The following is a 25809-nucleotide window of genomic DNA, read 5'->3' as shown; positions in this document are numbered from 1 at the left end:
TACTTTTTGTATCTTGCACATGTAGACCGTCCAATGTCATCAGTGTTGTCAGTGTCAAACATATTTACAAGAGTCTGTTTGTTGCTATATAACCAAGTCCCCTCCCCTCCTTCGATGGCATCTGTTGTGACAGTGTATATGATCAAATCCCTCTTCCACACTGCTGGTATGTACTGTGCAGTGTGTGAATGTGTCTTTTAACCCTCTGCAGTGGTCCTCTCTCTCTCCCTACCCCATGGCAGGAACCCATGCTGGCGTGAGTTGTGATCGTACGTGGCCCTGGGCAGCGGGACGGATGGCAGTGGTTCCGGCCAGTCTGAATGCACGTCCCCTGACCGCTCGCTGCAATCTGTGGACTCTGCTAAGTATAGACGAGAGACACTAGAGACCGCTCTCTGCTACGACCTAGCTGAGAGCACCCTCCCCAGCAAGGCCTTCCCTTCCCTCTCTTCTCTCATCCACCCTTATCTCTCTTTTCATCCTCCTTTTCATCTGCTCGATCCCTCCGCTTTTCCTCTCCTCTCGTCTTTCATCTCCTCAGTCTGTCTTCTCCACCTCTGGTTCTGTCATCTGCCTCTCTCTTTCAGTCTCACCTCTCCCTCTCCTCTACATCACAAGCAGTCACATACATTCCTCTCACATCCGCCCCTCAGTAGAAAACATATGTCTACTGTGGTAAGAAATGTAATAATATATATTGTTTACATTAGTTTGTTAGTGCGACCAACCACAGTACCCGTAGACTGAGCAGTGACTGGTGGCTAAATGCTCAATCTATTTCTCCCTTTATCAGCAGATGACTAGAGAGTGGTAGACAGTAGGTGGCTTGATGGCAGAGCTGTATGTATACATAGAGGTTATTTCCTCATCCTTTAATGGGGTGAAAGGTTTGTGGCTGCCCTGACCTCCCCTCCATCCTTCCCTTCCTGAATAGTCGCACATGTTCCAGAGACACACGGGGGCGCCATTGCTGTCTGGCCGGCCGGTCCGTGGCAAGTGGCGGTCCGGCAAGGTCGGAATACTGAACAAACAAAGGGAAAGAAAAAAACGCATGACTGTGTGACTCCCCCACCCCTAGGGCACCTGAAGGACCCAAAACACTGAATCATCATCCTCCGATGATGAGAGATCACAGGATCTGTAGAGGTCATGCCAGACTGCAGAACACAGACAGCTAGGCAGGGAGAGTTGGGCTGGGCATGGCTGCACAGACACATGCCTGCCCGACAAAGCGAGACAGAGGTACATTGGAACCACATTGAAGAATTAGGCCTCAAACTTAACTAGCCTGGTTTCAATTAGCCATGTGTTCCCTGGCTTGAGGCTTCACACAAAGGCAGGTCAACACCAGACCCCACCTCTCTCAGTACTGAGCAGTTAGTTAGGGAATGGGATGGATGGATGGAGTTGCTTTGTTCCTTTCCAGTATGGAGCAGGAGTGAAAATGTTAACGTGTTTTCCAGTGAATCAAGAATGGAAGATTTGACTCCATGGGATCATGATATGGAAGGGACTCTTTGGAACTTAATCTTCCCCTTGGTGCACTGTTGTCTTGGGCCTGGCAGTGGATACTGTCAATTACACACTGCATTATGGGTCATCCAACAGAGTGAAGTCATCAAAGTCGTATTGGGATCCCAACTTTCCTCTCTCCTCGGGCTCTTGGTGTTGAGCAACTGAACAGAACTAACGAGTGTAAACCTGGCATCAGCCTCTTCTCTGGGCGCCCTCACAGCCAGAGCCCAGACCCAACCAATCCTGTCAAGCCTGTCCTGATTTGACAGGCGCTATCACTATGGAGAGAGGATGAGGGACTGGTCACAGCGGGAACCCGGTTCCGTTGTCACTCTCCGTTTCATTGCCCCAAGGTTATGTCAAAAAGGACCTGCATTGTTCTACTGTTGGAACTTTCCGTGTCTCTTCGCGCGCTTCTCAGTGATGGAAGTAGAAAACGTGTCAGCGCAACAGCTCCTTTCATAAGAAACGTAAATCTTACATCAGGCATTTTTAGGGTAAGTACAGTCAATTCGATTTTTAATTGGCCATTGAGGCAATGTTAACATTCTATGGGTTTATGAGTTAATAGGGAATTTTATAGGGAACAGTTTATTTGGAGAAGAAATAGCCTACAGGTTATGCCAATATTGTTCCTTGTTTTTTTGCACTTCTAATTCTGCAGACAGTTCAAGGTAAGGTAACTAAGTTTTACACAATTTAATTTGTTCAATTGAAATGTTCCCTCCCCCAGATATAGCTCATATGTTTAAATAGTTATCTGTTAATGCGAAGGAAATGGCTCCGCAATGTGCGGCGATGTTGTGTATGATGAGTTCCAAAATGTGTAAAATCCAAGATGTGTAAACTGACGGGCACGCGCACTGTGAAAGATGCGCAACATCCCACCGTTCTTTCGCATCATATCGACATCACTGCACTTCTGACAGAAAATCGAGCTGTCACTCTCCGGTGTCGTCGTGTCTTCAACCAAAACGTGTCACCTCGAAGTCTAGTCAGCGACTATGCCATGCCAAATGGTAAACAAACGCTCGTAATAAATACGTGAGGAGAAGTCACTGTCGGATTGAGGTGGATTAGACCAGTTGAAATCACTTGCACAAAACATCAACTCTGGTTTTCCGACGATGAACCGATCCATGAAGGAACAATAAGATGAGCGATTCATGGCTTTGTTCGAAATTTAGAATTGCCGCAAGCCAATTCAGCGACAGACATGAACAAAATAACGATTGCTCTCAATAATTTGTCTGGGAAGATGATGCTACTGTTCCACATGCAAAGAAGCCCTTAGACCCGACAATAATAGGCTACCAAAATGACAAGACTGTTCTGGAATGCGCTCGTTGGGATTTTGGCATGCTTTTTACGCAGCAGAGAACTTCGCTTTAATCGACGTACGTGTATCACGAGATAATACTAGTTATCCTAGAAACATGGACAAAGAATGCACAAGCTTTCCCTGATGTGATGACATACTCTTCAAGTTCTCTTGAGAATTGGAGCCAACAATATCAACACCGACGTATTCAATTTTGGACTGTGTGTAAAGCCAGAACCGACAACTAATTTCACGGGAACACCGTATCTACTATATATTAAAGCATCTTCACAGACTCGCAAAGCGGTAAGAATTTCTACCCTATTCAATAATGATACTGCACTTTATTTGCCTATTCATTGTCTGCACGAGGTTGTGTTCCGTATTGCGTGTTGGTTAACCGTGGGTAACTAATGCGCCTTTGCAACAATGGCAAATCGAACGCACATTTTTGCACGGTCTGTTTTTTTTCATAATTTGTGATCTACATTTTGCGTTACCTGTTTCACTGTTATGTTGCCTACAGGCATACTGTACCTTAATATCACCAGGAGGGCAACTCTCAGCCGACCAGACCGGCATGCACATGTGATTGGAGAGGCGGATTGCGCGACGTCAATCTATTGTGTGCGTGCAATCCGTTTGCCCATTTCAAATGAATAGTCTATCGCCGGTTAATTGTATATATGGTTATTTAAAATAAGTGTATTGGTTTACAATAAGCGCTTCATTAGCCAATCCTTTGTTACAGAATATTGACAGTTGTCATGTTGTGTGATCTTTTTTTAGTATGCATTAATTTGAATTTATATATCCTTTAGGAACTAGTGCTTGGCAACTCCATAGATCCATTAACGATAATGTGCAGTGCGCTCAATGAATGGGATTAGCAAGCGTTCCTTAGCCACTGTAGATGAGTTGGGGACAATAGGCTCTGGAGCGTTAGCTACTATTCATAGTGTTAAGTATTTACTACTGTGCACCTTTGCACAATAAGACAATTACACAAAGGAAATGTAGTTGTCAAGATATGCATATCCCTTTTTTTATTCGTTTTTTTTGGGGAAATGTTGTTGGGCTATTCAGAATATCTTAATGATGTATTTTCGTCTCATGCGAATATGGTCATATTAAACATGATTTATCCTTTACTTTGTTATGACGTTAGTATTATATAACAATTCAATTATTATACGTTTTTATCAAAGGAGCAAGAGTGAGTCGTAGACAGTGGAAGAAAGCTATACCCTGAGTTTCAGAAATGGCCCTCCTCCCCATAGCCAGCTGTTCTGTTTCTCTCCAATTCTGTGGGTGTTGCTTTATTAGCCACCTGATTCTCTAATCCATGCAAGTGTTCATTTTGAACAACTTCCCTCTCCCTGGATGTATTTAATGTATCTGTAACTGGTTCAGTCAGAGGCACTCCCATCACTTAATATGGTTAACCCCAGACACAGCCTGGATATTCCATTCTTATGTTACTGTAATTAGTTCCTGTTCCATTATCCTGTGTGCTTTTTAAATATACACTGAACAAAAATATAAACGCAACACGTCAGGTGTTGGTCCCATGTTTCATGAGCTGAAATAAAAGATCCCAGAAATGTTTCATACGCACAAAAAACGTATTTCTCTCAAATGTTGTCCAACTGTTAATGAGCATTTCTCCTTTGCCAAGAAGCTGATTAAACAGCATGATCATTACACAGGTGCACCTTGTGCTGGGAACAATTAAAAGGCCACTCTAAAATGTGCAGTTTTGTCACACAACACAATGCCACGGATGTATCACGTTTTGAGGGAGCGTGCGATTGGCATGCTGAATGTCAACCAAAGTTGTTGTCAGATAATGTAATGTTAATTTCTCTACCATAAGCCCCCTCCAACGTTGTTTTATAGAATTTGGTAGTACTTTCCAACCGGCCTCACAACCGCAGACCACGTGCATGGTGTTGTGTGGGGGCGAGAGGTTTGCTGACGAAAACGTTCTGAACAGAGTGCCCCAAGCTACAGACAATAAACACGATTGCATTTTATCAATGGTAATTTGAATGCACATACGAGATCCTGAGGCCCATGGTCATGCCATTCATCCGCCGCCATCACCTCGTGTTTCAGCATGATAATGCACAGCCCTATGTCGCAAGGATCTATCTGTACACAATACCTGGAAGCTGAAAATGCCCCAGTTCTTCCATGGATTGCATACTCACCAGACATGTCACCCATTAAGCATGTTTGGAGTGCTCTGGATCGACGTGTACGACAGAGCTTTCCAGTTCCCGCCAGTATCCAGCAACTTCACACAGCCATTGAAGAGGAATGGGACAACATTCCACCGACCACAATCAACAGCCTCATCAACTCTATGAGAAAGAGATGTATCGCATGAGGCAAATGGTAGTCACACCTGATACTGACTGTTTTTCTTATCCACTCCCATACTTTTTAAAAGGTATTGTATCTGTGACCAACAGATTCATATCTGCCTTCCCAGTCACGAGAAATCCATAGATTAGGGCCTAATTCCTTTATTTCAATTGTCTGATTTCCTTATATGAACTGTAACTCAGTAAAATCTTTGAAATTGTTGCGTTTTATATTTTGGTTCAGTATTTCTGTGTAGTATCTAACACTGACAGACTGCGATTGACTTCAATGTGTTACAATGACTTTGCACCAAGCTGCAGGAACACAATACAATGTCTGTGCACATACATTGTACATAGCCCAGCACCAACAGAAAAAGCTCTAGTTATGAATCCTACGTATTGGTTGGTATTAAACATGGATGATGTGTATTTATTCTTCGTCTGACCATTGAGTCATCCCCTCATTCACCCCCTGTTTTCCCAATATCTTCCTGTCCTCCTCTCTGCTTTTAGATTTACGTGGTGTGTTTTGGCCTTTCTCTTCATTTCCATGGGACTGTGGTACACATTTTTTTTTAGGCAGTCTATCTCTGTCCCCCTCAACCAGCCCCCTTAATCTTGAGCTCTCATTTTAGTCCCTGGAGAGTGTGTGGGAGACCCGGCCAGTGTAGGGAAGAGGGGGGGGGGGTCAGCAGGGAGACCAGCCTCTCTGGCCCCAGTGCTGAGAGAGGGATGAGTAGCAGATTCTGAGCAGCAGAAAAATAAACACCATCCCCCCCATCAGTTCTTTATCATCATGACTGATATGCTCATCTAATATTTCCATTCAAAACACACAAATTGCTCTCTGTTGAATCATCTGTTGGGGGAAACCACTGGGCCAGACTTCTACTGTAGAGAATAAAAATAATGGATAATAGGATGGAATAAATCATGGATATTAGAGTCTGCTAGGTGGTAGAAGAGAGGGGTTCATCTCCCCTTGAGTAATAGCGTAGAATGTAATTATAAAAAAAAAAAAAAGCATAGCTGTTGTAAAATAGTAAGCTAATCATGGACCTAAAAAATGGTCCACGACGGATGAATGATGGTGTACGCCGACGGATGAATGATGGTGTACTCCGACGGATGAATGATGGTGTACGCCGACGGATGAATGATGGTGTACGCCGACGGATGAATGATGATGTACGCCGACGGATGAATGATGGTGTACGCCGACGGATGAATGATGGTGTACGCCGACGGATGAATGATGGTGTACTCCGACGGATGAATGATGGTGTACGCCGACGGATGAATGATGGTGTACGCCGACGGATGAGTGATGGTGTACGCCGACGGATGAATGATGGTGTACGCCGACGGATGAATGATGGTGTACGCCGACGGATGAATGATGGTGTACGCCGACGGATGAATGATGGTGTACTCCGACGGATGAATGATGGTGTACTCCGACGGATGAATGATGGTGTACGCCGACGGATGAATGATGGTGTACGCCGACGGATGAATGGTGTACGCCGACGGATGAATGATGGTGTACGCCGACGGATGAATGATGGCGTACGCCGACGGATGAATGATGGCGTACGCCGACGGATGAATGATGGCGTACGCCGACGGATGAACGATGGCGTACCCCGACGGATGAACGATGGCGTACGCCGACGGATGAACGATGGCGTACGCCGACGGATGAACGATGGCGTACGCCGACGGATGAACGATGGCGTACTCCGACGGATGAACGATGGCGTACGCCGCCGTGTTCCTCACTCTCAGTCCAATGTTCTAGCTGCATGGCACAAGAGCTGAAAGGCCTAGGCATTATGTGCATATCCAGTTGAGCTGATGTAAACACACCTCAGAATTAACCCTGGTCACACAGCACACAGACAGAGAAGACTGAGGCCCTGTGTCTGAAATACAAATGTGTAACTGACCTGCCTAGTTAAGTAAAGGTAAGGAATTGTCTCTGGGTTTTAATGTGGTTTATCTTGTGGAACAGTTGTGGTATGAACATCTTGGCTATGGATTGAGCTGGTCTTGTGAAACTGTTTTGCTCTTGATGATGAATGTTGCTAGTCTCTTAGAACTGTTTCAATTTCAGGAAGATATTGATACGATTCATTGTACACTTGACCACCATGTTGTGACACAAAGCATTCCTCTATCCACGGACGGAAGGTCATACTGTGTGTGTGTGTTAAGGAAGTAGAGGATTTTAAAATGTGTGTGGGGGCTGTTAAAGGAAAGTGCCTTTTCTTGAGAAACAATTTGACCTTGCTGTTTTTTTAAATTAAAAATGCATTTTTTTTCCCCCTTCCAATTAATGTGTAAGATCACGGAGTGTGCACTTCAACTACACACTTTCTTTGTTCTTGCTTGTTCTTAACACTGACACAGAAACGTGGTGGGGCGGCTATAATCCAAAACACAAGATTAGCCTCACTTTATTTGGCAATCGTGCACAAAAAGGGCCAACTGAAATGTGACTTCTGCTTCATCCCAACCCTTCCGAACATTCCAACAAAACTACACAGTGAGCAGTGGTGAGGGATCGTGTTCTTGTCCTCATGACTCATGATGACTTGACGTCAGTCTGAGGAGAATGTCCCCTGCAGTCACCCATGCCCCCCTTTGAAAACACAAATGTCCGTAGTCTCATTTTGTTAAGCAACAGAAATGGCTCACTTTACTAACTAAAATAATCCGTATCGTCATGATTCATACACCATATTTATCGGGGTAATTTTTTTTTTGGGGGGGGGGCGTGGAAAGTCAACTGTGTCATTTGTTAATTTACTTGCACCCCTCAGATATTGAAGACTTGTAGACGGGCTTATATAGAGACATGGATGTTCGTCAGACCAGACGTCAGAAACGGTATATCAGTGTTATAAAGGTCTGTAATGCAAAGGAAAATGTCTGTGAGCGTGTGTGCATCTGTGCGTGTGTGTGTGTGTGTGTACAGACCGTGATGTCTGGTTTACCTCAGTGTGTGTGCTCCTGAGGGGAGGTGAGCAGCACAGCAAAATGCATACAGCCATGAGACTCCTTCCTACTGGGAATGTCACTGCTGAGCACGGGGATCCGCTCAGACACATGTGCCTTGTGTAACACACACACACAGCGGCTCTCTCTCTCACACACACACACACACACAGCGTCTCTCACACAATCTCAGATTCACACACGCACCACACCTCAAACACACACACAGATTCACACCCGGCTCATCCTCACAGAGACGTTTACACGCCGCGCCACTCATCGTGGGACATACATATTCACACGGATTTCTCAGTCTCATGAGTCAGGACGCCATGATGCATTTACATACAAGCGTGGAGGAGACGGCGCGGGCCGTAACGCGTGGCGACAGGTCTCGCGCCTACTGCCCGTAAGTCACTAAAGGGGTGGAGCCGCAAAGCTAAAGGCTGTCTGCACTACACACAGTTGGAAGGAATGTACTTTAAACACAGAGACGCTGGTCATTCACTCAATGAAACTGAGATCGTTGTGTGTTGTGGGTGTTTGTACGTGGACGTTTGCGTGTGAGGTGCAGCTGTTAGGGTGAAATATAACCAGGGCGGAGGATGCACAGTTACACTGTTCAAACATAATCGCATACTCAGTGTCGCTTGAATCGTGTTATATTGAGATACTGTATTTTGGCTCCTTCAACCAAAGCCTTCGCCTGCCTGAGTTCTAAGCTCTGTGGCTAATAAGTAGCTCTAGACTAACACACACATACACACACACACACAGTGTGATACTAAGGTGAAACACGCTGTGAAACACTGTGACAAATTATCAGCAGGTTGTCTCTGCTGTGGTGGAACACACAGAGAAAGCCCTTTTTCACACACACACACAATATCAGCACACATGCAAGGGTCATCTGCAGGGCACAGAGACTGATGTGGTCGTCTATAAGAATCCAGTCGGGGATCTGTGTCACAGTGCTGTGCAGATTTGTCCAGCAGCGCTCACTGCTCGTGCCCCATTGGTTTAGCTGGGCCAGACGTGGCTGCATGGGCTCCGTCTCTCTGTGTCCTCATCACCAGGAGAGAAGAGCTGAACACAACAGCCAAGCTCAGGGGCCACCGCAGCAGAGACAACCTGTTACTCCCTGGTAGCCAGACACAGCTATACAGAGAGTGGAGGAAAGGCACGGAGAGGGAAAAGGGAGACATTTTTTTGTTGCTAATTCACAGTATTCATTTATGTCGAATCTGACGTAATGATCTTACAACAAATAGATGTGAATGAGCAGAGGGAAACATACACTGTAAATGGAACCAAGGGTCTTGCAACTCTGAGTTGTCCAAGAGAATCCTTTCGGTCAATTGAGCATCTCTAAGGGTCTGCAGTACACACGACCAAAATGGAAGAGGTAGAGAGACAATATGGCGCAGGGTTATTTTTAGCCACTGCTACATGTGCAGTAAGGGTTATTTTTCTGAGACATCCCACTGCCTTTGGTCATGTAGCTGTCCATCCAAACTCCATATGGTGGAGAGGCAAACAGGTGGATAGATCTGCAAGATGATATCAGAGATGGTCATTTATGTTAAATGGTTGAACAATCATGCCCAGTCAAGCATTACAGTAGTCCTTCACTTGCAAGATCTGACCGGAAAGGGTAAATTGTCTCTAAAATGGGCTGAAATATTTGTCTGTGATCAGATCACAGACAAATCACCAAACTGACGTTCTCCACAACTCTTCTCCCTGAAATCGGCTACATCTATATGCTGAAATGCCAAGCTTTGCAAGTATGCATATTTTACTGGCCCGACTCGCTGTGGTGTGGTGGGTCAGTTAGAAAATGACTATGTTATACTTGAAAGATATGGGTAGGGTTGTAGAGAATCGAAGGACCATGAATGTAAAAAGAAACCTTAGGTGCTGGTTTAAGGCCGGAAGCAACCGCCACCGGCCTTAAGAACAAGGACGAGGCGGATGTCCAGGTTAAGGGGAGTTTAATGGAAGGAGATGTCCACATTCACACACACATCTGACCACCCTTGGTTCTCATCCAGTGAGAACAGACATGAATTGTGTCTGAAAAGGATTGTGGTTCTGAAAAGAAAGGATAAATACATTTAGGCTGTAACACTGATGTAATATGCATGACATGAAAGTACAAGCTAGTAGTAAACAGTAAACAGGCCCCATAAACTAGAGGTCCTGTACATAAACCAACATATAGCAAATACAGCAATGTAGAAATGTCTACAGATTATAATCAGAATATAACCCAGATTATTAACCGGGTGGTTCAAGCCCTGAATTCTGATTGGCTGAAATCTGTGGTATATCAGACCATATACCACAGGTATTACACAAATGTACTATTTACTGGCCTAATTATGTTGGTAACTCGTTTATAATAGTAATAAGGCACCTCGGGGGGTTGTGGTATATGGCCAATATACCACGGCTAAGGGCTGTATCCAGGAACTCTGCATTGCGTCGTGCATAAGAACAGCCATTGACCATGGTATATTGGCCATTTACCACACCCCCTCTGGCCTTATTGCTGAATTATAGCATGAGCAATATACACTAATAATATAGCCTGTTACCATGCATGAGAACTGCTAACAAACAGCTAATCGCTAATAAGCATGCTAAATCCTAATGCATTCTGAATACAAATGCTAATGCTAGCACTAACGCTAATGGGAGCGTGAGCTAACTAACAAGCTCAACACAATATAATTATTTACAACAGACGCTACTTGGCTCCAAACCTACAAGACATGAAGATCTCTTGGCACTTACGTTAAGCTGCACTCACAATAAAACATCCAAACTGCAAAGGTATGTGACCTCATGCAGGAGGACGAGTAGCGTGACCTTGACCAATAAGAACTCAAATAAGTTTAGGACTTTCTGAATGACTGAGAAACACCAGTAGAGTGTGCTAGAACAGCTGACTGAAGCTGGCTGTTTTGACTCTACTCTTCTGTCCACTTCTGTCCTTTCGCTCAACTTGTCTGGTTTAGTCACTCTTCTGCATAAACCCCTTTCTCTCCTCGTCAAACTCTAAGGAGTCGGCACCAACTACTCATGATCTGAGTTGAGGCAGAGAGAGAAGGGGAGGTCAATTTGAAGGGCCTTAGCTATGGGTTATGTTTAAGGCTGCCACAGTAACATTGCCCTAATCTAGGCATCTCTTTATCACTCATTGACCTATTCTCTTCAAATCAGCTGTCAGTCAGTTGTCATGCCCCTGTCAGATAATGACCTTTCATCTAAACAGATTATGGAAAAAACAAACAGACACAGCCGTCAGCTACGCACAGAGGCAGGTTGACAACAACATGAAACGATTGGGCAATAATTGAAAACCACCAGAACAAAGTAATGGCACGCTCGTTGTTTTCCAACAGCCTTGTTACATCCCCACCATGAGCTAGCTCTCTCAGGACGATCCTGTCCTCTTCCCCCCTCCGGCCCGCAGTCTCTTCTCCTCCCCCAATCTCTTTCCCTCTTTTCCCCAAGTCATTTTTCAACAAAGTAACATTCATACATGAATGGGTTTCCATGGCCACGGGGTCTGGCGATTATCTGGTGGTGTGATAGACAGGAAAAGGCCCAAAGGGCTGCACAGATGCTACATGCTACTCGGGGAATAGCTTCAGAGCTAACGCTTGGAGATTTCAACAACAAAAGAGAGAGAAATTATGGGCTTGACAGAAGCACTCAAGGCCAAATTGTTTTGCTTATTCACAGTATTAATTTGTGTCAAGTCTATGTCAAATCTGACGTAATGATCTTACCATGAATAGATATGAATGAGCAGCGGAAAACATACACTGTAAGTGTCTAGTCTGGAACCAAGGGTCTTGCAACTGAGTTGTCCAAGAGAATCCTTTCGGTCAATTGAGCATCTTTAAGGGTCTGCAGTACACACGACCAAAATGGCAGAGATAGAGAGACAAGCTGGCACTGGGTTATTTCTATTTACAGTGGCAAGAAAAAGGATGTGAACCCTTTTGAATAACCTGGATTTCTGCATAAATTGGTCATAAAATTTGATCTGATCTTCATCTAAGTCACAAAAATAGACAAACACAGTGTGCTTAAAGCTAATAACACACAAATGATTGTATTTTTCTTGTCTACATTGAATAGATCATTTAAACCTTCACAGTGTAGGTTGGAAAAATGATGTGAACCCCCTAGGCTAATGACTTCTCCAAAAGCTAATTGGAGTCTGGAGTCGGCGAACCTGGAGTCCGATCGATGAGACGAGGGATTGATCTGTTTATACTGTGATCAAATCACCAAACGGACGTTCTCCACAACTCTTCTCCCTGAAATAGGCTACATCTATATGCTGTTATGCCATTAGCTTTGTAAGCATGCATATTTCACTGGTCTGACTTGCTGTGTTGGGGTGGGTCAGTCGGGAAATGACTCGAAGACCGTCTTTTCTGTTCTCCTCTTCTGTCCTCTCACTTCACTTTTGGGGTTTAGTCACTCTTCTGCATGAATCCCTTTCTCTCCTCTTCAAACTCTAGGGAGTCAGCACCAACTACTTAGGGAAGGCTCCTCTGAAAGCCCTTCCTGATTGACGCTGTCTCCATGATCTGAGTTGAGGCAGAGAGAGAGAGAAAGGGAGGTCAGTCTTAGCCTTGAACGCAACCCATAGCTATCCCGGTAGAAACAATAGTTTAACATTGCCCTAATCTAGGCCTCTCTTTATCACTCGTTGACCTATTCTCTTCAAGCTGTCAATCAGTTGTCAGGCCCCTCCAAGATAATAACCTTCAATAACAGATCATGGAACAAATCAAATCAAAGATTATTGGTCGCGTACACAGACTTGCAGATGTTATCGCAGGTGCAGCGAAATGCTTGTGTTTCTAGCAACAGCAGCGCAGCAATACTGAGCAATACAAAACAATACACACATAATCCAAAAGTAAAACTAAATATTTTTATTTTTACCCCTTTTTCTCCACAATTTCGTGGTATCCAATTGTTTTAGTAGCTACTATTTTGTCTCATCGCTACAACTCCCGTACGGGCTTCGGGAGAGACCAAGGTTGAAAGTCATGCGTCCTCCGATACACAACCCAACCAAGCCGCACTGCTTCTTAATACAGCGCGCATCCAACCCGGAAGCCAGCCGCACCAATGTGTCGGAGGAAACACCGTGCACCTGGCAACCTTGGTTAGCGTGCACTGCGCCCGGCCCGCCACAGAAGTCGCTGGTGCGCGATGAGTCAAGGATATCCCTACAGGCCAAGCCCTCCCTAACCCGGACGACGCTGGGCCAATTGTGCGTTGCCCACGGACCTCCCGGTCGCGGCCGGTTGCGACAGAGCCTGGGCGCGAACGCAGAGTCTCTGTTGGCACAGCTGGCGCTGCAGTACAGCGCCCTTAACCACTGCGCCACCCGGGAGAAAATAAAGAAATTAAGACATGTCAGAATGAATCCAATTAACAACACAAATAGCACTGTAACAGTAATCCAAATGGAATCTGTATGTATCTACACCAGATTAATGTTCACAAGATAGTCTAAGAATGATTTGTACAATACATTAGTAGATATGTTAGAATCCAGTATATGCGGTGTGTATAAGTGTCACGGATCGCTCCGGTAGCTCTGCTCATTCCGTGCTCCGGAGTTCGACGTCACCGGCTTCTAGGTGTCATTGAACTGGTCCATTACCACCAACCCCGGACTGTCTTGTCTAATTACGCACACCTGGTTCCTATTTCCCCCTGATTAGTAATTGCAAAAAAAACAGAGGGCACCTCTGTTCACCATTGTGTGGTCCGTTAATGTTCCCATGTCCGATGATCTTGTGAGTACCTGTGCTTTGTTGTTTCGGCTTTTGTGCCTCGTGGATTGTGTACTCGCTATTACGGGTCTCTTCCCATGTAGTATTGTGCAATTGTTATTACGGGTCTCGTCCCGTACATTGTTATTACGGGTATCGTCCCGTGTATCTATTAAAGTTTAACCTCACTCTTTTGTTTGAGGTTACATCCCTGTGCTTTTGTATACGTGTTTGTTTTGGGCTTCGTCCCCGTGCTTTTTCATGGTATGTTGTATTTTTGGGTGGAGTATTAAAAACCCCTATTGCGTATTCCTGCGCCTCTCTCCAATCATTTATACCTTAAGCAGTGTAACTAAAATGCAATGTACAGTAGTGGAAATATTAGAATGAGCTCTGTCAAGAACACAGTAGAGATCAGGGTCCAGAGTAACGCAGAGGTCCTTCACAGTTTTATTTGAGACGACTGTACAACCATTAAGATTAATTGTCAGATTCAACAGATTCAAGATATATAGTGTATATATAAAATATATATATACACTATGTTCCTATATAAAATATATAGTGAAAACAATAGTGGTCCTAAAACGGAACCTTGAGGAGGACAAACCATTCACAGAGACAAACTGATATCTTTTCGACAGATAAGATCTAAACCAGGCCAGAACTTGTCTGTGTAGACCAATTTGGGTTTCCAATCTCTCCAAAAGAATGTGGTGATCGGTGGTATCAAAAGCAGCACTAAGGTCTAGGAGCACGAGGACAGATGCAGAGCCTCGGTCTGATGCCATTAAAAGGTCACCTTAGAAAGGCAGGGTAGGATAGATATAGGTCTGTAGCAGTTTGGGTCAAGAGTGTCTCCCCCTTTGAAGAGGGGGATGACCGCAGCTGCTTTCCAATCTTTGGGAATCTCAGACGACACGAAAGAGAGGTTGAACAGGCTAGGGGGGGTCGGGGATGCAACAATTTCGGCAGATAATTTTAGAAAGAAAGGGTCCAGATCGTCTAGCCCGGCTGATTTGTAGGGGTCCAAATTTTGCAGCTCTTTCAGAACATCAGCTGACTGGATTTGGGAGAAGCAGAAATGGGGAAGGCTTGGGCGAGTTGCTGTGGGGGTAAGTGCTGTTGACCTGGGTAGGCGTAGCCAGGTGGAAAGCATGGCCAACCGTAGAAAAATGCTTGTTGAAATTCTCAATTATAGTAGATTTATCTGTGTTGACAGTGTTTCCTATCCTCAGTGCAGTGGGCTTCTGGGAGGAGGTGTTCTTTTTCTCCATGGACTTTACAGTGTCCCAGAACTTTTTGAGTTTGTGTTGCAGGAAGCAAATTTCTGCTTGAAAGATTGGGCAAGAATTTAAAACAAACTAATGACACGCTCGTCATTTTTCAACAGCCTTGTTACATGACCACCATGAGCTAGCTTTCTCAGGATGGTCCTATCCTATCCTATCCTCCCCCCCCCCCCACCCCCACAGTCTCTTCTCCTGCCCCAGTCTCTTTCCCTCTTTTCCCAGAGTCATGTTTAAACAGTAATATGAGTGGGTTTCCATGGCCACAGGGTCTGGCGATTATCCGGTGGTGTGCTAGATATGAAAAGGGCCCAAAGGGCTGTGCAGATGCTAGCCAATAATGGGCGATAGCTTCAAAGTAAACTGAGATGATATCCTTTTTTTGTTGTTAAAAAGATGAGCTTAACAAAAGAGCTCAAGGGCTAACTTTAAATGGGTCTGGGTTTCTGAAATGTTTTGTAATTGTTTTGGTTTTGTTGTAGGCCCCTCACCTTGGTTTCCACTGTCGCATGGGAAGGGCATGGATTCGGGGAAGGAGGGGGGGGGGCTCTCACATTAACAGCCTTAACTCAAGAGTGTTTACAGTACGACAAAGGAAGTGCTGATGGGGAATGTGTTCATCTGAAGGTGATAATGACTTAGTGTATGTTATGGTGTGGGGCATGGGGGAGAGACTGAGTAGGGGTCCTTGGCTGGGGCAGTGGAGTTGTCTGGATCTCATCTCGTCTACTGAACTTGGCAGCAGAGGACTCCTGGAGCAGCCGGTCCTCTCCCCTACACTCTCCACCCCAAGCCATCCAGTTATTGAGCCAGTGGGGGACCAATGCTGGAAAACTGGTCAGGTTGTATGTGTGGAGTCACTGGCAGCCCTGGCAAGACTTAGGCTACACACATGAATAGTAGCTGAAGTCAGAGAGACACACAGTGAGCCAGGACTGTGCTTCTTCAGTCCAAGTCCGTAATCCTTCAGCGTGCCTCTTATCATTATTGTAAAGGAGCACGCTTCTCCTTCAAACATTGGTTTCTGTGGAGAACGACAACAACGAGATTACATGAAAACTAAGACCTTCATGGCCAATGAACAAACCCAGAGACATGACTTTATCTGTCTGCTTGCCTGAACAATTAGCATCAGTGTGTGTGGTCTTGGATGTGAGGCAGCACAATGTACAACAGTCGCCTAGAATGGTGTAGTCATGTTATACTCTTATGCTCTAGCCTACACTGTTTTTAGGTCAACAAGGGATTATTTTTTTTGTGAATTCACTTTGTTGCCGTTTTTGGGAGTGAATCTACTCCTCCTCCCTTACTCTTCCACTCTCTGTACTCCATTCCTCTCTCCTCCCTGGTGCACACAGTCTTTTGTGGAAGGTAATGTGATTGCATAGTTCAACATAATGCTCTCCATCTGTTGAATTTGGCTTCAATTAGTTTCAATTGAATAAATTGGTGTTGGAATCTTGCTCTGGGGCCTCAGGGGTCTCACTGAAATAAATCCATGGGAAACTATTTTTCTAGGGGAAAGTCCTACACTTTTCCAACTTTTGTTTATCCATTACTTAGCTATGGGATGTTTACTTTGTTTGTCACTATCAGTTGTGTTTTCGTCTTTGCTGAAACAGGGAACCCTTTCACATCAGAAACAGATACACTAGCTTATAGGGCAGCTCTACTGAATGTCTCTCAAATGCAATGATGTTGTTTGATAAACCTTGACCATGTTGATCATTTCTCTCTTAAAGAGATCTGGGCTCTTGATCAAAATTCCTAGCTACTTAAAGTGGGTCATGATACTGGCCCATGGTATTACGGGGTAATGAATGGTGTCCTTTGAGAAGAACTACTGTTAGAGTGTAACGGCCAGGGAGATCCTTGTCCCAGTACCACTGGCCCAGTCATGGCCAGACAGTCACAGGGCTGATGACTCCTGGATTTATCGATACGGCCGTCTGCTCAGGGTCAGAGCCTCCGGCTGCCCCGTCAAAACACCAGGAACACATAGCTCACAGTCCCAGAGAGGAGACATGGCATCACTTTTTATTTATTATAATTTATTTTTTAACTAGGCAAGTCGGTTAAGAACAAATTCTTCATTACAGTGACGGCCTACCCCTGCCAAACGACACTGGGATAATTGTGCGTCGCCCTATGGGACTCCCAATCCCAGTCGGTTGTGATGCAGCCTGGAACCGAACCTGTAGTGACACCCCTAGCACTGAGATGCAGTGCCTTAGACCACTGCGCCACTCAGGAGCCCTGTAGAAGCTGAAGATTTTACCGGCCAGACTGAGAGTAGGTCTAGCACTTGGAGAGCGGTGAAGCAGAGAGAGATCAGTGGACTGAATGGAGTGAGAGAGGCAGCATGTCGGGGAAGAGAGAGAGGACAAGGACAGGGAGAGGAATGGGAGGTCAGGTGAGCCCACAGCCTTGCGGGTTTATAGGTGTATATGTCTTTGGTAAAGATCCCCTCCCCCCTGTACAGTGGGTGACTGCTCTGCTCTGTGTGTCGAAGTGCATGATGGATGCTCTACACATGATGATTTTGACTCACTGGCAGGCATGTGTGGGGGATGAATCAGAATTAGTTGGGTAACATAGATAAGATGTTTTATTTTCATAATATGCATGTGAGATACTTGTCATTTAGAATGTATCTTTTTGGACTATCGTGTTGGCAGTTTGCAGTTATCCTTTCTCTGCTAGGGCTCAGTTACTTGGGCCCCAGAGAGTGGAGATCTTCATATGTGAATGTATCTTTTATACCATGTGAAGGGATGATTGAGGGGGAACCAATTATCTCTTGGCTCCACTATGTCTGTGTGCTAGTCACTCCCTACTTTTCTCATTGGGGGGAGGAGGATGGCAGTGTCTGGAACCATTGAATGTCCCCTCTGAGGTTGCCCTTATCTTGACCTAGTATATGACCTAAGAGGCTCACTGTCTTCAGTGAGTTTGTCCAGGTTTGCATGTATTTGAGATGGGAGTATCTAGAATTGACAATTGATATATGCCATTGGATGAGGTAATGTTTTGGTACTATGTTGTACCAAGAACGAGATAAGAATTCCGTTTAGGAGACCAAACTTAACAATAATTTATAGCTAATGCTGTCTGGCTATGGGATACTCCTCTCTCAAGTAAAAATCTTTCTTTGTGAAGTTCCTATTATCTGTGGTTTGTCATGTCGTCTAGGGGGTGGATCTTTGCTATAAAAGATCTCAGTTGCCATTATGTTGACCACTCTCAACTTTTCATTAGAGATACTGAAATGTTGAAAGTCAAAATGCTATTGCAAAAGCTTAATTATTATTAAAGGTGAAGATTAAACATAACTGACTGGTGTGTGATTTGCTCTCTCATTATTTGGTAATACAGGAAATTTCCACGACACATGTGCACAGATAAGGGTCTTCCTGTGCCCTAGCAACTGCCCCTTTGCCTTAGCAATCGCCAAGTGCCCTTTTGGGTGGTGGAGATAACAATTTTTTTGTATACAGTTTTTGTCGTTGTTCTGAACCCACGGCCCCCAAGTCGTCGTGATGTCGTCAAGTTCACCACACCACCCCTACCCCGTCCGTTGGCCTGCCCTGTACGGCGCTCACGTGCACCCAGTTGTGCCTTTTCCCCAGTCTGCCCTGTACAGAGATTGCGTGCACCCAGTATCCAAACATGCACGGGTGGAAATGCGGTCACTGGTCGAGTGTGTCGCTATCTACCTAGTTTAAATATCAACAGTGCTGGTGCTATGATAATTTGAAATACAGTACATTTATAGAAGTTCTAAAATTAATGCTGTCTATTCAGAAATAAATTCAATAATTCAGAACAGCCTACTACACCTGAGTAGGCCTATAACTTAGCCACAGAGGATCAATAGCTTCTTTAAAAAAAAATGTGTAGCCAATAACAAGGCATAGCTATGGTCGGGAACATACTGCAAATCTTTCAGTGAACAGCATACAGTCAAAACAGACCTTTCACGGTGCAACTGCCGTACCAGGTGGTGATACAGCCCAACAGGATGCTCTCAATGGTGCATCTGTAAAAGTTCTTGAGGGTCTTAGGGGTCAAACCGAAATTCTTCAGCCTCCTAAGGTTGAACAAGAATTGTTCACACTGTCATTGTGAAGGGACCATTTCAGGTACTCAGTGATGTGCACGCCATGGAAGTTCAAGCTTTTGACCCTCTCCACTGCGGCCTTGCCGATGTGGAGGGGGCAATGCTCTCTCTGCTCCTGTAGTACACGATCAGTACACAAGCAATGCTCTCTCTCTGCTCCTGTAGTACACGATTGAGGGAGAGGGTATTTTCCATTTGACTAAGGCAAGTACCTCCTCCCTGTAGGCTGTCTCGTCGTTGTTGGTAATCAGGCCTACCACTGTTGTTTCATCAGCAAACTTGATGATTGAGTCGGAGACATGTGTGGCCACACAGTCATGGGTGAACAAGGAGTACCGGAGGGGCCAGAGTACGCACCCCTGTGGGGCCCCCGTGTTGAGGATCAGCGTGATTGAGGTGTTGTTGCCTACCTTCACCACCTGGGGTCAGCCTGTCAGGAAGTCCAGGACCCAGTTAGACAGGGCAGGGTTCAGACCCAGGGCCCTGAGCTTAGTGATGAGCTTGGAGGGCACTATGGTGTTGAAGGCTGAGCTGTAGTCGGTGAAGTCCATAGAGGTACAGACCCCTGGATCTTAAAGTCAACTCACCCTCCCGTATGTAAGATGTCTGGTTTGACTCTGCCAGAGGGGGTAGCCAACATTGATTCATTCATTATTCAATTCTTGTTCAATTCTGTAATAACTTGTGTGTTTTTGAAAGGATTGAGTCATTTTCACACCCCAAATGAAATGTTCACAGCTCATGACAATAGCTTAAGTGCCAATTTAGCACTAGTGAAAAGACAAGTTCATCTAATGACTTGGTATAAGGTGAAATGTCAGGTGCTGCTCCATCCTATTGTTAATAATATTACACTCATTTCACTCACTAATCAATTTCTCATTTGTGTTGTTAAGTTTTTTCCATGCCGATATCATCAATCATGGCAATGGGCAACACCGTTTGGTATTAATTTCTCATTCAGTCATTTGGCTTTCATTTCAAAGGACATGAAACAGCCCATACAGATTAGCCTCAGCCCGCCTGCTGGTATCTGGTACAGAGATGGTGAATATGTTCAGATCCCAGGTCAGTTGGGAGCGTTCAGCTCTGTGACAGAGCAGCAGGGGGTGAGCACATTTGTCAGGTCTCGGGTCTGCTTTGGCCTCAGGCGATGTACCAACTTCTAACACAATAGAACCGGGCTTCTGGGAGCCTGAAATCACATCCTAATGCTCTTTATGGCCTCTCTCCCGACGACTCTCATGGCCAATTTCTCCTATTCTCTTCCTTCCCATCCAATTGTCTCTCAGGTTAATCTGGGTTTGCTCTGCTCTGACAGCAAGCGCTTTGTCCAGTCATAAATCACCATTCTAATTCTTTAGTGTATACCCAACACTCTGCTGTAATGGACTCCTCCACAGCACTGGAAATCAATCTCCTCAATAAGGGAATCTCCCCACTGTGTGTGTATCGACCCTGGTTCAGAGTCTCTGATTCCCGCCCTGTTTAATCTCCAGGGGCCTTTCCTCCACAGATTGTTAGCAGCACAGCTCACATCAGAGGCATGTCTGCCTAAAAAATAAATCCCCCCCCTGAATTCAGGAGTCAGCTATAATGAATATGTGTTGGTCTGTATTTGCAAACATTTGATTCACCTAATTACTGAACACCGAGGGTAAGAGTTGAATGACATACTGCACATGCTACAAAGAGGAATAGACATACACCCACACACTGATGCTGCGTGTTAGATGTGGAAGGAGGGAGTCTATATCCTCAGGGTCTTTGGTGGATGATGAGGAGTTCTGGTGAGGAGAGAGGGGGATGGGAGAGGAGAAGAGAGGAGGCCTCTGTAGCGGGGGATTAGGAAGGGGGGGGCTACAGCCACACCACAGACATGGCGTGATGGATGGGGGCTGGGTGGCGAGGGGAGTTGGGGGAGGGGAAGAACGTTGTTAGAGAGCTGATGATTTCACCTCTCTGAGTCCACACACAGACAGCTCCATTTTGTGCCCTGGATGCCAGGCTGTGAATGAGTTGGTGAGGGCAGCATTGTGTCTACTGGGCCTATGGTGCCATGGGCTCACAGACAGATACAACGCCCCATTCATACACACTCTACTGGCGTAAGACTGTCGGCGCTGTGTGCGTGTGTGTGTTTCGTGTTGCCATGTGTGAGAATCTGCTCAGCTTGCAGGTTTTTCTTTGCAAATGTATGTATGTGTACGGCATCATTTCACTATCTGTGGTTAGTATGGTTTTGTTTAAAAGATAGTCGGCATGGAGAACGAGAGCTGGAGGGATGGGGGGGGGGGGGGGGTAAGATAAGACCACTGAGGAGGAAGGAGAGAGGGGTCGGATGCTTCTCTCTATCTTTTTCTCTCTCTCTCCAAACCCTATCATTAAGACTCTCTGTCTTTCACCCCTCAGGCCCTTGTGGAGATTTCTGCACGCATTGACGAGTGCGTTAAGCTCGCAGTGCCTCGTCCCAAAACGATGCAGCGACTCTCGTAGTGTGACCCTTATTTTACAAAAGCGCCACATCACCCCCCCCCCCTCATCACAGTGTATACATAGAGTACATTCCCATTCACATACTGCTGTGTGAGTCAAATGCAACGCCCAGTACAGTTCAATGGTGTCCTCAGAGACGCCATCCTATTTCTGCTTTTTAAATCTGTCAGTGTTTCTTTCAGATGACAGAATGTCCCTCACAGTACTAGAGACCCAGGGTGAAAGCTGCTGCAGCTGCTACAACCCCCCCAAACCATGCACACACACAACACCGCTGCACTCGCTGCCCCTCCTCATTCGTCTGATGCTTTGCTTTAATAACAGGACTGATGCCATTTAAATCTCTCGCTTCACTTAACTCAGTGGAAATGCAGCTGCATACCTGGGTTACCGTGTGCTCCTTTTTTCACCGAAATATGATAAGGTACGGAATTCAAGTCACCGTGTGAGCGCAGCTATGAAAAGTTGTAAATCTAAAAAAATATTATTAATGCTAATAACACAACTGCTAGTAATAATGATACACCTACTATACTACTGTAGCAATAATCATTTCAATGCAACACATTCATGTGAAAAGTATAATCATCTAATGGTACAGGAGCTACACCATTTTGAAAATATTCACATTTGATTGAGAAGAAAAATAGAATGAAAGTATTCATTGATTCAAACCATTTCATTTTGCAATGCATTACATGATCATAATATGAGCGCTGAGTAACGTCAATTGCAATAGACATATGGGGCGAAACTCTTACGTTTAGGATATATTTTATGAGCTGTGTCCTGACTTGGTTTGAAGGAAACCCTGCCACCCCCACTGCCCCCTCTCCCCCCAGCCTTCCTCCCAGGGGGTGCCAGCCACAGTACCCAGCACCCAGGCTGTGCCCCCAATTCCCCCTCCCTAACCAGCAGCCAGGCTGTGCACTTCAAACAACCCCCTACCCAGCGCCCAGGCTGTGCCGCCAACTCCCTGGACATTATGCATCCCAACACAGCCAGATGGTAGTCCATTTCTATAACTAAAACACATCCTCATTTAGGAAACAGATTTTACGTTAATGAGTCTACAGGATGTTATTTAATAAAAACAGCCTCTCCTCCTACATCTATGTTTTCTCTACCAAACAAAATTTGTTCAATGGAAGGTATTTTAACTAATACTTATTAATCAAATCACCACAAATACTATACCAAGTATATTTCAATTTAGACTAAACAAAACCAGGAAACTGCTGAGTGATGTATTGAATCTTATTTGAATAGGAATGGAGGTTTGGACCTGTGCGTGTGTGTGTGTGGTGCACACTGTCTCCTACCTCTCTACCCTAGAGAATAACCACTACAACAGTGGTAGCTGGTGACTTGAGACCCACGGTATAAGTGTGGACTGCACACATGACAAAGTGGGTTTCAAAAATCGGCAAAGAAATGATTTTAAACTTAAACATTTCAATAAAGACATTTCTAGTAAAATATTATGGGGAATGGGAATGAGAGGGCTACTTAAACACTGTTGGGAAGGGACCACAGCAGTGATTAAATTAGTTGAGGTGTTCAGAGGCTTCGGTGCAGGACAGGGGTTGAGGTGTTCAGAGGCTTCGGTGCAGGACAGGGGTTGAGGTGTTCAGAGGCTTCGGTGCAGGGCAGGGGTTGAGGTGTTCAGAGGCTTCGGTGCTGGGCAGGGGTTGAGGTGTTCAGAGGCTTCGGTGCAGGGCAGGGGTTGAGGTGTTCAGAGGCTTCGGTGCAGGACAGGGGTTGAGGTGTTCAGAGGCTTCGGTGCAGGACAGGGGTTGAGGTGTTCAGAGGCTTCGGTGCAGGACAGGGGTTGAGGTGTTCAGAGGCTTCGGTGCAGGGCAGGGGTTGAGGTGTTCAGAGGCTTCGGTGCAGGGCAGGGGTTGAGGTGTTCAGAGGCTTCGGTGCAGGACAGGGGTTGAGGTGTTCAGAGGCTTCGGTGCAGGGCAGGGGTTGAGGTGTTCAGAGGCTTCGGTGCAGGGCAGGGGTTGAGGTGTTCAGAGGCTTCGGTGCAGGACAGGGGTTGAGGTGTTCAGAGGCTTCGGTGCAGGGCAGGGGTTGAGGTGTTCAGAGGCTTCAGTGCAGGACAGGCTCATCATGGATGGATGGTGTTGGAGAAGAGCTCAACTCTTCCACCGAGAGCAGGACATGATTTGACTGGGAAGACATTACACTACACAATTAGACAAAAGAGTTAAGAAGGAGTTAGTCCAAGCACGGATTAAAACCACATTGATGTGAAATAATGGGATTTGGTGATGGACTCTACTCACAAAAGTGAGAGAAAATTGAGAGGAAACACTCAATGTGCCAGATGAGACATTGTTTCAGTTCATATCAGGAGAGAGTTGACACTGGTAGTGGAGGGGTCATCCCCTCTTAATCAGGGAACAAGGAGGGGACTTGGCTGTAAATACAAATAGAAGATACATTCCATTACAGCCGGGCCATCCTGGGTTTGGGCAACAAGTTTGTCCATGGAGTTGGACTCAGAATTGCTATTCAAACACAGACTGCACATCTCGCCCACTTGACACATCCAAGTAGCCCAAGAAACGTTCCTGAATAAAGCCCCGATCATCCACATACCTGGTGATAACTAACAACTGCCCGCGTCACCTGATGTCTGTGGTTTCATCCATTTGCCATGCGTCTACCTCTCTTTTAATCTCATTTTTTAATGGATGATGCGATGGAAGATATCATTCTGAATTGATTTCTACATTCCCAGAGATGCTCAGCAAGTAAAGCGTCGTAACGTGCAATTACCTCTTCAAGTTCCTTGTACTAGTTGCCCTCGTTAGCAGAACTTTCCTTCTCATCATGCTCTTTTGCTTCACAACTTGTCCCTTAATTAAAAGCCCAAAAATGCAGTGTCCCTTTTTCTTCTTATCTTCTTGTTGTGTTGCGCAGTTTGAATACGCAGACTGTCGTCCATTACGTGATCAATGCGTCTTTTTCTCAGAAGCTTGAATCTGATGTGGGCAATGAAAGGGGGTTCTTCAACAAAAATTCTACTATGTTGTTCCACTACAACGTTAGCGTTAGCTAGCCATTCTGACCCCCTCCATCTTCTGTAGTTCGAAGAAACAAATTTGAATTGAATAATGTAGAAAGAAAAAAAAAGCTAAACTGTCACTTCACTATCTCATTCTATCCAACAATGTCACCAACACACAAAGCTTCTAAATCACACATGCCCAGTTCTATTAATTCTCTGATCCTTTGATTGGATGGACAACATGTCAGTTCATACTGCAAAAGCTTTGATTGGTTGTAGGATGTCCTCCGGAAGTCGTCATACTTACCATGTATGTCTATGGAAGGGGGTGAGCAGCACGAGCCTCCTAGGTTTTGCATTGTAGTCAATGTACCCAGAGAAGGACAGAAACTAGCTGTTCTCCAGCCACACCATGGTGCTCCCCTACAGAGTGCTGTTGAGACTACTGTAAACCTTCATTTCTTTCTTCACCTTTTATTTAACCAGGTAGGCTAGTTGAGAACACGTTCTCATTTACAACTGTGACCTGGCACATTGCAAAACAATGTGTTTTAATCCGGTATTTGGTGACTTGTGGATATACAGTACCTTGCGAAAGTATTCGGCCCCCTTGAACTTTGCGACCTTTTGCCACATTTCAGGCTTCAAACATAAAGATATAAAACTGTATTTTTTTGTGAAGAATCAACAACAAGTGGGACACAATCATGAAGTGGAATGACATTTATTGGATATTTCAAACTTTTTTAACAAATCAAAAACTGAAAAATTGGGCGTGCAAAATTATTCAGCCCCCTTAAGTTAATACTTTGTAGCGCCACCTTTTGCTGCGATTACAGCTGTAAGTCGCTTGGGGTATGT

At 45.2% G+C, this 25809-nt stretch overlaps 1 protein-coding gene across 2 annotated transcripts in view; it reads left to right on the top strand.

Annotated features, from left to right (window-relative positions):
* Nucleotides 1–1067: 1067 nt before the first annotated feature.
* LOC110486220 (gap junction gamma-1 protein) overlaps nt 1068–25809 on the top strand; it is a 55182-nt gene continuing 30440 nt past the window's right edge. The window contains exon 1 of one of the 2 annotated variants that reach the window (XM_021557661.2): nt 1068–2012. The gene's annotated coding sequence lies outside the window, so the exon portion shown is untranslated. Of the gene's footprint in view, nt 2013–2054; nt 3143–25809 lie in introns of those variants that run through there. The other variant, XM_021557660.2, reaches the window with a different exon arrangement.

This window comes from Oncorhynchus mykiss, chromosome 13 (genome assembly GCF_013265735.2).
Source record: "Oncorhynchus mykiss isolate Arlee chromosome 13, USDA_OmykA_1.1, whole genome shotgun sequence".
Lineage (NCBI taxonomy): Eukaryota > Metazoa > Chordata > Actinopteri > Salmoniformes > Salmonidae > Oncorhynchus > Oncorhynchus mykiss.
This window is presented reverse-complemented; position numbering and strand designations above follow the sequence as displayed.